Raw genomic sequence first — 15,766 nt, 5'->3', positions numbered from 1 at the left:
CTTGGCTACTCCAGCATCCATGGACAGGTTACCAGTTATTGTTTTAGTGGTAATTGGTCCATTCCATGGTTGTAAGCTGAACTGATGACCAGGACTTTGTTAAATATTGGACTTGACAGGTGTAGCACCACCATGGGTTTCAGTAATGGTCCCAAAGGAACTGTAGACTGATAAGTTCCTGGCTAGATAGGTCAAGTGTTTGCTTGTTGAGCCAGATAAACAAGCCTTGATTCCTTAATAGTCTGTTTGGTGTCCGGGTGTTGCCACCATGATACTGCTACAATGTTGCAAAGCAGTCTTCTGTGTTAGGCAAAAATGTAAATGTAATGAAGCTATTTTCTCTGAACAAGCTGGTAATTTGTTCAAGTCACTACATATACAATATGTTAAGAGGAAAACAGCATTATTTTCTAGTTGCAGTTTTATAGAGCATTAGGGTTGGATGTCAGTTCTGTGGTCGTAAATGGCAAAGTATGAGCAAAACAAATGTGCTTGTTTAGAACCTCTTTACTTTGTGCAGGTACTGGAGTATTCATTACTGACAGTCATGTTCCACATGGGAAGAAAGCCCACATCTCGGCAGAGTGTAAGACATCCCCGCCACAGAGTAGCAATTACTTCCTGATTCACCATGCCGCGTGCTGGTGGAGCCAGGTGTGTCGAGTGTGACACCCACAGATGTCACCACAACACATCACAGGACTCAATTCCCCAGAAACATTTAATCGCTAAAACATGTTATTTTCCCTGAAAGCGAAATTCTCAGAAATCCACCCATGCATGACGGTGTATAGTACACCAGTAGCGTACGCCGTCACAATCGTTGACGTACTGGGTCAGAACACATACCTCAATGTTCTCTATATGGTCATACTTGTGCTAACTATACAGAGGAAACAATGGAGATATGTCGCAATAATATATAGGCTCTAGGGGGTCTACAGAAGTCACAAGCTGTTGAATAACCTGGCAGGTAGACTTGCACAAGTCTATAAGGTAAAAATTAATGGTTTAAATAATAATTTCTAAAAAATGATAAATAAGATTCTGGGGTAATTGGACTGTGCGCTTATCTAGACTTGCCTCTTTGAAGGATAGAATTACTATATATCCATGGGCTGAGCGTTCAGTACAGCCTTGGAGCAAGGCTACCTGGCAGGCTGTAACATCTGATACTGTGATATGATCTGGAGGATCATTGAGATGTTTCTGGTGACTTCACAATCACACAGGCTGGGAAATAATGTACTTATAGCACGGGGAATAAATCGGTCATGAGTAAGGAAATGTGATTTGATTGTAGTGTTCCTGAAAGGAGATGACAGGAAATCCCTCCAGTTGATCAAGGAGATATATTGTAGACAGGTTGGGGGAGTTACCTGGACACAAACACCCCCTTGCTTCATTACCTGGGTACAACCCATCTTTTGTCATAGTATATAGAGGGGGCAGGACTGGAGACATATCCATGTCAGCCTAACCTTCTTTATGTATACTGTACAAAATAGTTAGGGTTTCTGACTATCTAACCTTCTTTATGTATACTGTACAAAATAGTTAGGGTTTCTAACTATCTAACCTTCTTTATGTATACTGTACAAAATAGTTAGGGTTTCTGACTATCTAACCTTCTTTATGTATACTGTACAAAATAGTTAGGGATCATGAATATCTAACGTTCTTTATGTATACTGTACAAATAATTAGGGATCATGAATATCCAACCTTCTTTATGTATACTGTATAAAATAGTTAGGGATCATGAATATCTAACCTTCTTTATGTATACTGTACAATATAGTTTGGGATAATGAGTATTTAACCTTCTTTATATATACTGAACAAAATAGTTAGGGATAATAAATATTCAACACTTTATATACTGTGCAAAATAGAAAGGGATCATGAATATTCAACACTTTATATACTGAACACAATAGGGATCATGAATATCTTACCTTTATATTCTAGATGAAATAGCTTACTAAGGGTTAATGAATATTGAACCTTCTTTATGTACTAAAGAATATAGTAAAGAATCGTGAATATTTAACGGTCTTTATATTCTGTACAAACTAGTTAGGAATCATGAATATTTAACACTCTGTATATTCTGTGCATAATGGCTTGGAATCACTTGCTTATATACTGAACGAAACAGCTAGGGATCAAATATATTTGGGGGATATTTTGTAGTGAAGACTGAGCACACTCAAAGATATCAGCACAAAAATGGCTTCTTTTTGTTCAGTATACTCTAGGTTCAGGGTCAGTTGTTTCCTGTTGTTGTCAGAACAGAGCCAGTCAGCCGCATGTGCTTCACCTGTATTGTATATTTTATATAACTTAATGTAACATTTAAAAAAATTATGTGACAAATTCTTTTGGCCAAGTATTCCAAGAATTTTGTTTTACATTTTATGTTACTGAAAAGCTTGACTGATCTTGGCTCTAAGTCTAAGTAACTATTTACTGTTACCTTATCAGGGATTGGGATAGAGAACTTTGACAATGGGCCATTTTCAGGTTTACTAGCCATTTTCTGAATTTAGAATGGGCCACTGCCCTTGTATCAAAAGTAAACTTCAAAATTTTAATGGGCCATTTTTTATTCTAATGTTCAAAATGGCCCATGGCTCCTGCCTTTCCCAATCCCCGCCTTATGCTCTGTTAACGAGAGAATTTTACTAGATGTGGATTTTGAACAAGTGATTAAGCTCACTGACTGCTGAAATTTTGGTTGGACAGTTGAAATGAACTGCAAATATGTTCAACAGTGCCTTGAGGTTCTGTGAAATATTATTTGGCTCGTATGAAATAGATAATCACTGGTGTTATTGATATTTACCTTTGAAATAATGTCTTTGATTTGAAAGTAAAGTGTTACATTTCAATATTTTTCTGTTTTCAAGCCTCGCATTAAAAAAAGGATTCATGACTTCTATTTCATTTCCATTTCAGCTTTTCAGTTGGTACCAGATATTTTGAGATTACTTTCAGAATGATTTTTTACCATCTGCATCATAAAAACAATTTGCAATAATGATTTTTTTCCCAATTATTGCTTTATATTGTAAGTAGATCAATAAACTGTACAAAAACAAGAGTGGCTCAGCATTATATTGGTAATGGTTTTAGAGGGAGATGTAATTTACTGGTTTGACATGAAATGAACAAAGCTGCTTGAGCTGTCTGTGGGATAAACTACAGGCAGGGTTGTGAACAGTCTTCATTTCAGTATCCGTGTGAATATTTTGCTTGATACAGGCTAACGAGCGAGCGTTCATTTCTACTGTTTTTGAGTGAGTGATTTTATTGTTCCTTGGAGGATATTGAGATGCCACAATGTAGTGTCACAATGTATAGGCAACCTTGCCATGCGACTAATACTGACATGTAAAACTTCATATAATACAAGTAGTTGTAGACAAGTAGCATATGTGTGAGTTTATTGATGATTAAGGTGGTAAGGTAGAGGCCAGCAGCTGGCTGTCTGTTAATATGCATATCACCTTCAGTTAAAGTGTACCAGACAGAAGAAACATGTTGACCCATGATAAGGTGGTGTGAGTCGCTAATCAAACATGCTGCCTGTGTTAAAACTACTTTCATATAATGTCAACATCAGTTTACCATTATAACAGACAGGAAATGTGGACAATATGGTATGTAGTGGCTATTGGCTAATCAAACATGCTGTCTGTGTTACAACTACCAACATATACTGTCAACATCAGTTTACCATTATAACAGATAGGAAATGTGGACAAGATGGTATGTAGGGGTTAATGGCTCATCAAAGATGCTCTCTGTGCTAAAACAAAATCCCTCTTCCTATGCCTAGTATAACAAAATACTTGAGCTCATGGGACATGCTCACCCCTGACAACTGGCCATGTGATGCTAATCGAGGATGCTACCTGTGTTAAAACTACCTGCTTATTAATGTCACTTATAGTTGAGCTGTATATGGAGGAACCCCCTAGACCTGCAATGGGTCTGACAGTGTACATGCTTATAGTGCTGAAGGAATCCTTTGTGGGGAGTCCTCTAAACACTGACTGTGGTACATTGAACACATTACACATGGGAACCAAAGGGGCATCAAGAATTATTGTAATCAGGTTCTGTGGCAGAAAGGTCTTGTATTTCTACAGGGACACTATATCATTCATCTGTTTCAAATAATGTCACATTAGTCTTAATAATTTCTTAATAGAAAATACCCTAGGGTGTTTCACTGAGGTAAGTTACAACTTTGTTCTTTAGATGGATATTGACTTGAAAGCCAATGATTATTTGAGTGAAGTGAAATTATTCAGCACTTAATCAAATGTCAAAGATAAAACAAGAATCTTGTTCAGTGCCATCCATCACCTTGTATTGAAGTCAGTTCCATTGAACCTTCCTCTGTAAGTCTGTTATCTGGCCAACTGAGACGATGGAAGACAGAACCTTGTCTCACAGACCTTGACAGACACACCAACATATTGCCTCCACAGTCCTGCCCTAGAGAGACACACCAACATATTGCCTCCACAGTCCTGCCCTAGAGAGACACACCAACATATTGCCTCCATAGTCCTGCCCTTGACAGACATACCAACATATTGCCTCCATAGTCCTGCCCTTGACAGACATACCAACATATTGCCTCCATAGTCCTGTCCTTGACAGACATACCAACATATTGCCTCCACAGTCCTGCCCTTGACAGACATACCAACATATTGCCTCCACAGTCCTGCCCTTGACAGACACACCATCATATTGCCTCCACAGTCCTGCCCTTGACAGACACACCAACATATTGCCTCCACAGTCCTGCCCTTGACAGACACACCAACATATTGCCTCCATAGTCTAGCCCTTGACAGACACACCAACACATTGCCTGACATACCCATATTGCATATAGTCTGCTCTGACACACACATATTGCCTCACACATATTGCCTCCATAGTCCCTTGACAGACACACCAACCTTTGACAGACACACCAACATATTGCCTCCATTACCAACATATTGCCTCCATAGTCTGCCCTTGACAGACAGACACATATTGCCTCCATATTGCCTGACACACACCAACATATTGCCTCCATAGTCTATCCCTTGACAGACACACCAACATATTGCCTCCATAGTCCTATCCTTGACAGACACACCCAACATATTGCCTCCATAGTCTATCCCTTGACAGACACACCACATATTGCCTCATAGTCTAGCCCTTGACAGACACACCACATATTGCCTCCATAGTCTATCCCTTGACAGACACACCAACATATTGCCTCCACAGTCTTGCCCTTGACAGACACACCAACATATTGCCTCCACAGTCTATGCCCTTGACAGACACACCAACATATTGCCTCCATAGTCTATCCCTTGACAGACACACCAACATATTGCCTCCATAGTCTATCCCTTGACAGACACACCAACATAATGCCTGCACACACCAACATATTGCCTCCATAGTCTATCCCTTGACAGACACACCAACATATTGCCTCCATAGTCTATCCCTTGACAGACACACCAACATATTGCCTCCATAGTCTATCCCTTGACAGACACACCAACATATTGCCTCCATAGTCTATCCCTTGACAGACACACCAACATATTGCCTCCATAGTCCTGCCCTTGACAGACACACCAACATATTGCCTCCATAGTCTATCCCTTGACAGACACACCAACATATTGCCTCCATATTGTCTCCATAGTCCCCTTGACAGACACACCAACATATTGCCTCCATAGTCTCCCTTGACAGACCACCAACATATTGCCTCCATGACAGACAGGACACCAACATATTGCCTCCATAGTCCTGCCCCTTGACAGACACACCAACATATTGCCTCCATAGTCCTGCCCTTGACAGACACACCAACATATTGCCTCCATAGTCACTGACCTTGCCCTTGACATAGTCACAGACACACCAACATATTGCCTCCACAGTCACCAACATCCCCTTGACAGACACACCAACATATTGCCTCCACACTCCTGCCCTTGACAGACACACCAACATATTGCCTTCATGGTCCTGCCCTTGACAGACACACCAACATATTGCCTCCACACTCCTGCCCTTGACATACACACCAACATATTGCCTCCACACCCTGCCCTTGACAGACATACCAACATATTGCCTCCACACTCCTGCCCTTGACAGTCCTGCCTGTGACTAATCGTTTTTCAGCTGGGCAATTCACCTGATGATTAAGTCACCTCTAACAACAATTGTAGGTGGCTGGTTGTCTCTTGTTGTGAAGATGTTGCATAGTTGCTGTTAAGAAGTTGTTGACAAATTTTACCTGTGACATGACCCCAATGGACCTTGATGACCTTGACCTTGCACAGGGTCTGCAGGGGCAGGTCAGTGTACACTGTATAGATTTGTCACCAGGCCAGTTAACGCTAATGACTATCCTTGAGTACTCTGTAATGACAGACAAGATAACCCACTATTGAACTTCTTTTCTAAACACTGCCTCCATCACACTGTGTTCCATCCGAACAGTCGATACCGGAGCCGTGGAGTGTCTCAAAGGTTGCCACTTGCTGCCTAGTTCTCATGAAAATCATTACTTAGTATTGAACTCTTCTTTGATGACAGCTGATATCTGAAAGCTTATGTAGGACTTAAGTCTTGAGATTTACCCTGTGTTGATACAGCAGAGTACAGAGATTCCCCTGGGTCCAGTGCTGAACCACAGAGACTCAGACACCAGGTTCTCATAACAAGGAAGGATTAAACTGAAGCCATACTCTGAATGTTCAGATAGGCCTCAGCGCTTTCAATGAAAGAACAACACCTCACTGTGTTCATACTGAGATGAAAGAATATGAAGCTGACATTTCCAGTATACCATCATGTGTGTTAACAGGAGGCTGCATGCAATGGAACTCTTACAGAAATCAGATAATGTTTCCCTTGGATGCTAATCAAATAAGGAACCCAGCTCAGTCTGAAATGATTTTGCAAGTCTAGATTGTGTGAAGTAAATTTTGCTTTTTATTTTGTAGGAATGTATTTTTACGGGTCGGTTATATTTCTGGGAGTAAATCACAGATAAATGTTTCCAGTAGCTTAGGCAGAGAGACCATATATTGGTATATGGTTTCTGGCTGTGGGCATGATGTTTGTGGATGTTTCAAGACCTAATTCTTCAAGGTTGTTATAATTGTTCCCCTCTTCCAACGACTTATGTTTAAGTATATCTCACACCTTATGACAGAATTGACTAGTGTAAGGGCTAATGTTTCAGCATATTTCAAAAGTACTGTTACAAGTTCATTGTAACAAGTGCAGATATTGCAGCATATTTCCAGACTGGTGCTAAACTTGCAAAGTTCTGTTAAATGTCACAGAGATTCTAGGGTATATCAAGCTATATGTCAGGACTGTATGTGGAGATCAAGAGGCCAGTTGTAATGTGGTGTTACCTGCCTGTAGAAATGTCTCTTTATATATCAAAGACAACCTTTTTAGATGTAAGGAAATGGAAACCCTACATGTGTAACAATAACATGATGGAGGAGACTGTACTAGTCTACCTACATGTGTAACAATAACATGATGGAGGAGACTGTACTAGGAACATTATATCCACAGTTATTTTGGACCTTACAGAAATCCCTGGTACTATATTTTAGTAGTTTATTTGTAGGTTTCATGAAGCATGCTAAGATTCGATTGGGGTGTTAGCCTGAAACAGATTAATTTTGTTATTTAATAAAAGAAAAAAAAACAAAACCCAGACATATTGACAGCATTGAGTGAAAAACTTCTTTAAATTAACTTCCTGAGATACAGTCACAAGCAATGTTTAATGAAATTCTTTTGAATCTGTTCTTGTCAAAGCATGATGGAATGAAAATTGGGTTTTGTGTGTTTTTGTCCTTTAGTGATAGTGCTCAGTTGCCAGGTCAGGGTTTTATTAACTTTCGTGAAGTCTCAAACAGGTCAGGTGGAACAGCTGACTAAACTGTGTGACAGTTAGGTGTGCTTTACCTTGATAACCTAGTCTGTCTCCTGATGGAGATGGCTGACACTAGTATTGAGATTAACTCTTCGGTACTGGTGTCATATTGTCTGGATTGCAGTAGTTTTTGCCATACATTTAGTTTACCCCATGTGTTGATAATAGGCCATTACGGGACCTAGATGTTTGAAGCTCTCCTAGTTTTAAGATGGTCGTAAGTGCCATATATTAACATTAACTTATGACTATCTAAGCTCTAAGAGAGCTTTGAATATCTAGGTCCTGCAATAAAAGATTCACGTTACTTGTGTTGAGTGGGTATTTTTATACCGGTATGAGTCTTCCAGACCCTAGAGAGTCAATTCAAAATGGAATCCAATTTAGTCTGTAATGATTTGGTAATTCAAGGTTGTGTGAAAGATTTTGCTTTTTATTTTGTAAAATTGGATTTTTAGACATTTGGTTTTGGAATTGAATGTGTATCTGGCATTCTGAGTGAGAATAGGTCCCCAGTAACATGTGGTTGTCATGGAGGCAACTAAACAGTAGAGGTAAGGTGCTGCTCACAATATTGATCACTAGTTCTCTGGAATTGACTACTTGTTTTAGAAAATTGTTGACTGAAATCTGAAACCACTAACCGCATTTTGTATGTTGTACTGGTTATTTATAGAACTTTATATATTTTTTCCATGTATCTGTCTCATCATAGTATTGGACAACAAATTTGCATCGAGCAGCTTGACACATGCGCCAGTGTTTAGATCACTGTGCTATCAAGACTGAGCCGGATACCTGGTTTATAGTCTGTAACAGTAGGAGGAGGATGTACAACAAGGTTTTCACTGTATTAGAGTGGTAAAGCGTAACAGCAAAACATTTTATTAAGGCTTCTTTTAAAATGTTGAAGTTCACAGCTCGGAGATAACCTAATGAGTAGAATCAGCTAGTAGCAAGGTTAATGAGGAGCAGGATCGGAGCAACTCAAGTAGGACTGTGATGAGGAACTAATATAAATATTTAAACATGTCAGAATAAAACTATATTCATAGTACAGTAATGGCAGTTATGACCTGAGACATCAAAAGATCTGTATTAAAAATCTTTCAGAAATCTAATAAATGTTCTCTGTACAGGAAATGGGGAATCAGGGAAGCCATGAAACTCAAGGCCGACCACATTCTTTATCTTCCAACCATAATCTGTAATCTTTATTAAAGACGAAAGTAAAATTTGTTTAATTCCTTTTATGGCGACATTAATGTTTCCAGTGATTGACGCTGTGAATTGAAATGAACGATGACAGCCGGTACTACCAATACCACTGTACCTGATCTCCGCTACTTGGGACGACTCAGGATTCGGAGTTCAAAGAAAGATGGCCACTTATCTCCATCACCGAGTGTATCGTGTTCCGTACCTCACATGAATCATACGGATGTACGAGCAAACCACGATAAGATACTTGGTGTTTAGTCAGGTTCAGTATTGCTGCACATGTTGTTGAATATATAAATAAATCCACTCAAGTGCAAAGGAAATGTTTTCATTTAATTCCAGCGTTCTTTGTTGGGGCTTAAAGAGGCTGTTAGAAACATATAACCAGAAATGGACTGTGAACATGTTAACTTCCCATTAAAAACGGTGGCGCTTTGTTCACCAGAATTTTAGTCTTGGAGATGAAGTTCTTTGTTCTAATTACCAGTTTACAATGTAATAACCAAACAAATGTAGATATTTGTATTAGCAGAAATTTGAGTTAAATAACTTGTTTTATGTTTCAGAAGTATTAATGTTTGAATTCTTTGTCAAAGAAAAATAGGCCGCGTTGCCTTATATCCAGTAATCAGACTGAAATACTCTCAATTAACACACGGCTGTACTGTACCTGTAGAGCGTTTAGAACAGTCTGCATCGGAGGAAGTAATCATCCAAGGTAACACAAAGAGGCTCACAGACTTGGCTTCATCACATTGGAACTGGAAAATAGCATGTTACTGAACAGTAGATCTTCCACACAACTAGTTCCCATTAAGTCTTAGATCTTCCACACAACTAGTTAAGTGCTTGAGTCTGACAAAGGCTGTGGAGAGAGCTTGTGTTGTGTATCTGTGGTCGGTGTAGACAACATTCCTCACTGACAGAAGGCTTCTCTGCTGTCACTGCCGCTGCTGTAAATACATGCACAGGCATCATCGCTCACAGCAAAACATACACAGGCAGTCAGCATCTGTTTAGAAGGGGCCAGGGCTAGACTTGAGGCAGCTTGACTAACTGATAGTTGTTTAACAGAGTTTCTTCAAAGTTTGGATCAAAGTGGGACAGAGAATTAGAGCTGGGGAACACTTCAAACATCAGGATCAGTCATCCCTGCTGGACAGCTGCTGATTGCCATTGTTTTTAGTCTACCTGCCTTAGATTGCATAGGTAGACGTGGAGAAATTTCATACCTTTATACCTATATACCTGATGCCCCCTTAGCTGTCACTGACTCTCTGTTCACCTAAGGGATCCTCAGTGGCGGATCCAGAGGAGGGGTTCAGGGGGTTCGAACCCCCCCTTTGAAAAGTACTAAAGACCACATTGAAGTTAATGTTTTGCAATGGCAGAGCCAAGGTGGGGTTCAGGGTCCCCCCACCACAACCACCACCTTGAAAATTTCTGGATCTGCCTATGATCATGGTAAACATCTTTGAGCAGGTCCAAGCTGGATATTGGTGCTTCTACTTAACGGAAGTACTTCTTTCATGTGACCAGTAGTAGGTGGGGTAGCCTTGTGGCTAAAGCATTCGCTCGTCACACCGAAGACCCATGTTCGATTTCCCACATTGGTACTATGTGTGAAGCCCATTTCTGGCGTCCCATATCATGATTGTGCTAGAATATTGCTAAAAGTGACCTAAAACTAAATTCACTATACTCACTCAATCACTCATATGACTAGTTAATCTGTCATGCCATGGTCTATAGTGATGTGACAGAATGGGAGGATATGTTATTGTTATCACCAGCTCCCCACATGAGTACAATGAGTGAAGCCCATTTCTGGTGTCCCCCGCCGTGATATTGCTGGAATATTGCTAAAAGCGGCGTAAAACCAAACTCAGTCAGTCAGTGTTATCCCCAGCAGTAAGCACAGTGTGCCAGCATCCATTCAGCTGTGTACATCACACCTATTCAGTTACCATGACGTGTATACCTGTCTTGTAAGCAAAGTAGATTTTGTTTCCGTTAATACATTTTCTACTATTGTCCAATCTCATTCCGATCAGGTTTGACAGGTCCAGACAGAGAGACGTGAAATGAATGATGTTGTGTCATCATCGTCCACCACCTGAGAACCTGAGTAGGCTGGATGCCAAAATGGGTGACAGTTTTATGTTAAGACAACCATGAAAGCAATACATCGGTATCTGGTGACCGACCAAGTTTAGTCAGCTCACTGTGTGTAGTTAGTGTTTTTGGCAACTCAATCAGACTGCCAGCCATACCTGGCCCATGTCCCACACATCATAGCCTGGTTCTTCACAAAGTAGTTTACATATGTTTCTCATGATGTCATAAAACTGACTGGCAACTTTCTTATCATGGTTGACATTCTCTTCCGTAGATTGCCATGCCTTCCTGTCCTGCTAATTTGACATATATGTATGTCCTCCTAGATAATCAATGTGCAGAGTAGTGTCCCTTAACTTGATCAGGATCATCTTCCAGTAGGTTTCAATCTTGGGACTCAGTTATGCTTCTTGGCTTGCGTGTACCAGTTCCCCTGTGTCTGAGTGTCACCAGGCTTTTCTCCGGAGTAAAGCAGCCCTACTTTTCAAAGTGATGTATGGAATAGAATCCCAGAATCACTCTAATCGTGTTTTGGGTTTGTTGGCACCATATTTGTCATTAATGGCTGAAAGCTACATGCCAAGCTGGCACTCAGTGATACTGATAAAAGTGGCATTAAACTAACTCTCTCACTCAATAGCTCAAAGCTACACTAACAGTGTTCTATTACTGAAAGAAGAAAATTAGCTCCTTCACAGCCTGACAGCCCCTAGGAGTCTGTCCCAAGTCTAGTCCAGGTCTTTGTGGGTCTGCATGCTTATTGCCATCACTTCCTCATGCAGAGAGAGGGAGAACTACAGTATAGAACCCGTCTATATTGGTACAGACAGCAGGCCACAGAGCAGCTGGGAGATGAGGGGGAGCAGATGATGAGGAGCAAGTTTTTCTGTACAGAGTGTGGGGATGACTCTTTGTGTGGAGGAGCTGCTGCTATTTATGTTCTGCATCGAGGAATAATTGCCACAGATTATAAAAACTGGATGTTATCGCTATGATGACATTTGAAAGATAACACGGTTTGGGCATCACTGAATTAACTGATTCATCGTCTTCTCTGTGAAATTGTGAATGAATTATCAGATTAAATTGTCATCTATAAAGATCTGTTTCCCTTGGGCATTGATTTAAATAGGGACTGCCAATGTTCTATTCAAAATTCTTAAGGAATAATATGAATCACAGCAGAAATGTTACCTCTAATCCATCTATATGATCATATGATCTGTTGAGATCACATGTTGATGAAATGCTAAGAGGATTGACTGGACTAATGCGATACGACAGAGATATACAAATATAGACCGGGCAAGATGTGTGTTAATGACCATATTGTTAATTGTGTCAATGCCGATATCATCCATACTGAGACCTCATTAGTCCTGAACCAACACCATGGAATATAGGGAATTTATTAAACCGTAGCCAATCCAAAATATGACAAGCTGGTTGGCTAGTTCTGTTATATAAATAAGCACAAACATAACTGGAGGAGAGACATTTATTGTGTATTTAAAGACTTGGGCCTAGATTTTCGAAGCTCTCTTAGCGCAAAGATAGTCGTAAGTTAATGTTAATGAATGGCACTTACGACTATCTTAGCGCTAAGAGAGCTTCGAAAATCTAGGCCTTGGAACGGTAAATGTTATTCTGAGAGCTGATGGTTGTCGTGACAAGATATGCAGTCCAGGGCCTATTTTCACAAAGCTATAAGGTGATCATAAGTCACTTAGGTAACGTTAGTGCAGTGTTAAAGAATACAAGTTAAGATTAACCTTAGTAAAGGTTGCTTCGTGAAAGGAGCCACAGGGCCTAGATTTTCAAAGCTCTCCTAGTTTTAAGATGGTCATAAGTGCCATACATTAACATTAACTTACGACTATCTTAGCCCTAAGAGAGCTTCGAAAATCGAGGCCCAGGACTAAAAAGAACATCTATAACCTGAAAGGTCAGCACAGAATGGCATGAGGGGCAAAGCTCACTGGAATGTGTCGTGATGTGTTTTCTGAGGAACTGTTTATTCATCCTCATGGTTTATTGGAAGATATTTATTCATTTCACAATCCACTGCTCAGATGGTGGCACTCTTGAAGTGAACTTGTCTTTAACTAAAGGTCATCAAATGTGTAGGAGAGAAATTGAGAGGCTTTTTCTATTTTCTCTTGAGCACCATTCATTTGTATTCCCATCTGGAGTATTGTGTATCGATCTCTACCTGAACCCAGCAGGGACATTGGAACAAGTTTACAAATTGTATGTTTTAATGTCTAGTCCAAGTGCATGTTTCTGCATTTCGGTAAGATTCTTCAGTTATGGACAAACGTCTTTATGGAGCTCCAGATATATTTGAATATGCTTGTTCAACAACAAGAAACGAGCAACAGTTCATTGAACAGGGGAGAGTGGTAATATTCCAGCAGTGATTACAGAAGGATTGGGATTCATATTGTGAACTTCAAGGGAGAAATGAATCTCTCACTACTCTACCCAGCAACTCTTTCGTGAATTTTAACATGATAATTACATGGTTTAATTTAGGAATTGTCACAATCTGGTGCTGGCTCAGACTGTATTCTAATTTAATCAAATTTCAATAAGGGTTTATTTCTGACTACAAGCCATATTTATTCCTTAAACATTACGTGAAAATAGAGAAGATATATTTGTATAATTGGCTTAATCCAGCATGTGTTTGACTTGAAGTCAACTCTGACTTGAACCTGACTGATCACTCCCTCCCTGCCATAACAGTCACACCTGTTCCATATGGCACGACAACAGCATCAATGCTGCCATATGGCATGACAACAGCATCAAGGCTGCCATATGGCATGACAACAGCGTCAATGCTGCCATATTGCATGACAACAGCGTCAATGCTGCCATATGGCACGACAACAGCATCAATGCTGCCATATGGCACGACAACAGCATCAATGCTGCCATATGGCACGACAACAGCATCAATGCTGCCATATGGCATGACAACAGCATCAATGCTGCCATATGGCATGACAACAGCATCAATGCTGCCATATGGCATGACAACAGCTTCAATGCTGCCATATGGCATGACAACAGCATCAATGCTGCCACCACAACAGCATCCCCCCTATCTATGACATGATACTGGAGTGTAATATCAGCATACTCTGAAGAACTCCGGTATCCTCCCTCTGATGGGTTCCACAAGAGTTCCACTGATGCTCTAGCTGCCACCATTCCCCAGAGCTGTTATCTCTACTCATGTGGGAGTGGATGCACAGGTGTGTTAGAGGACAGGTGTGTTAGGGGCAAAGTTACAGAGTCTGTGATGTAGGAGGTCGGATGATATTTGTCTACATGTGGGGGCTGGTGCTTGGTGGGTAACATGTGGGTTAGGTCTTGTTGGTGTAGACATGTTTAGTGGTGGTTGGTGGTCTGGATATGAATAGTGGTGTTTTGTCGTTTAGACATGTTGGGTTGTGTTGATGGTTTAGACATGTTGGGTGGTGTTAGGTGGTTTAGACATGTGGGGTGGTAATGGGTGGTTTAGACATGTTGGGTGGTACTTGGTGGTTTAGACATGTGGGGTGGTACTTGGTGGTTTAGACATGTGGGGTGGTACTTGGTGGTTTAGACATGTAGGGTGGTACTTGGTGGTTTAGACATGTGGGGTTGTACTTGGTGGTTTAGACATGTGGGGTGGTGCTTGGTGGTTTAGACATGTGGGGTGGTACTTGGTGGTTTAGACATGTGGGGTGGTACTTGGTGGTTTAGACATGTGGGGTGGTGCTTGGTGGTTTAGACATGTGGGGTGGTACTTGGTGGTTTAGACATGTGGGGTGGTGCTTGGTGGTTTAGACATGTGGGGTGGTACTTGGTGGTTTAGACATGTGGGGGTGGTGGTTTAGACATGTGGGATGGTACTTGGTTTTAGACATGTGGGGTGGTACTTGGTGGTTTAGACATGTGGGGTGGTGCTTGGTGGTTTAGACATGTGGGGTGGTTTTAGGTGGTTTAGACATGTGGGGTGGTGCTTGGTGGTTTAGACATGTGGGGTGGTACTTGGTGGTTTAGACATGTGGGTGGTACTTGGTGGTTTAGACATGTGGGGTGGTGCTTGGTGGTTTAGACATGTTGGGTGGGTTTTAGACATGTGGGGTGGTACTTGGTGGTTTAGACATGTGGGGTGGTACTTGGTGGTTTAGACATGTTCGATGGTACTTAGTGGTTTAGACATGTGGGGTGGTACTTGGTGGTTTAGACATGTTGGGTGGTACTTGGTGGTTAAAACATGTGGGGTGGTGCTTGGTGGTTTAGACATGTTCGATGGTACTTGGTGGTTTAGACATGTGGGGTGGTACTTGGTGGTTTAGACATGTGGGGTGGTACTTGGTGGTTTAGACATGTTCGATGGTACTTGGTGGTTTAGACATG

At 40.9% G+C, this 15,766-nt stretch overlaps 2 protein-coding genes across 2 annotated transcripts in view; one reads left to right on the top strand and one right to left on the bottom strand.

The window, feature by feature from the left end:
- The window catches only part of LOC124272718 (slit homolog 1 protein-like), a 41,264-nt gene extending 31,118 nt beyond the window's left edge, over window positions 1–10,146 (bottom strand). The window contains exon 1 of the mRNA XM_046707914.1: window positions 9,903–10,146. The gene's annotated coding sequence lies outside the window, so the exon portion shown is untranslated. The remainder of the gene's footprint in view (window positions 1–9,902) is intronic.
- The window catches only part of LOC124272719 (protein YIPF5-like), a 153,307-nt gene that overhangs the window by 49,845 nt on the left and 87,696 nt on the right, over window positions 1–15,766 (top strand). The gene's annotated exons all lie outside the window — the stretch shown is intronic.

The sequence above is a fragment of the Haliotis rubra genome, unplaced genomic scaffold, assembly GCF_003918875.1.
Source record: "Haliotis rubra isolate DU_JTF1 unplaced genomic scaffold, ASM391887v1 Scf172, whole genome shotgun sequence".
In the NCBI taxonomy this organism is placed as follows: Eukaryota; Metazoa; Mollusca; class Gastropoda; order Lepetellida; family Haliotidae; genus Haliotis; species Haliotis rubra.
Note: the sequence above shows the minus strand (reverse complement) of the source record. Positions and strands in the feature narration are given on the sequence as shown.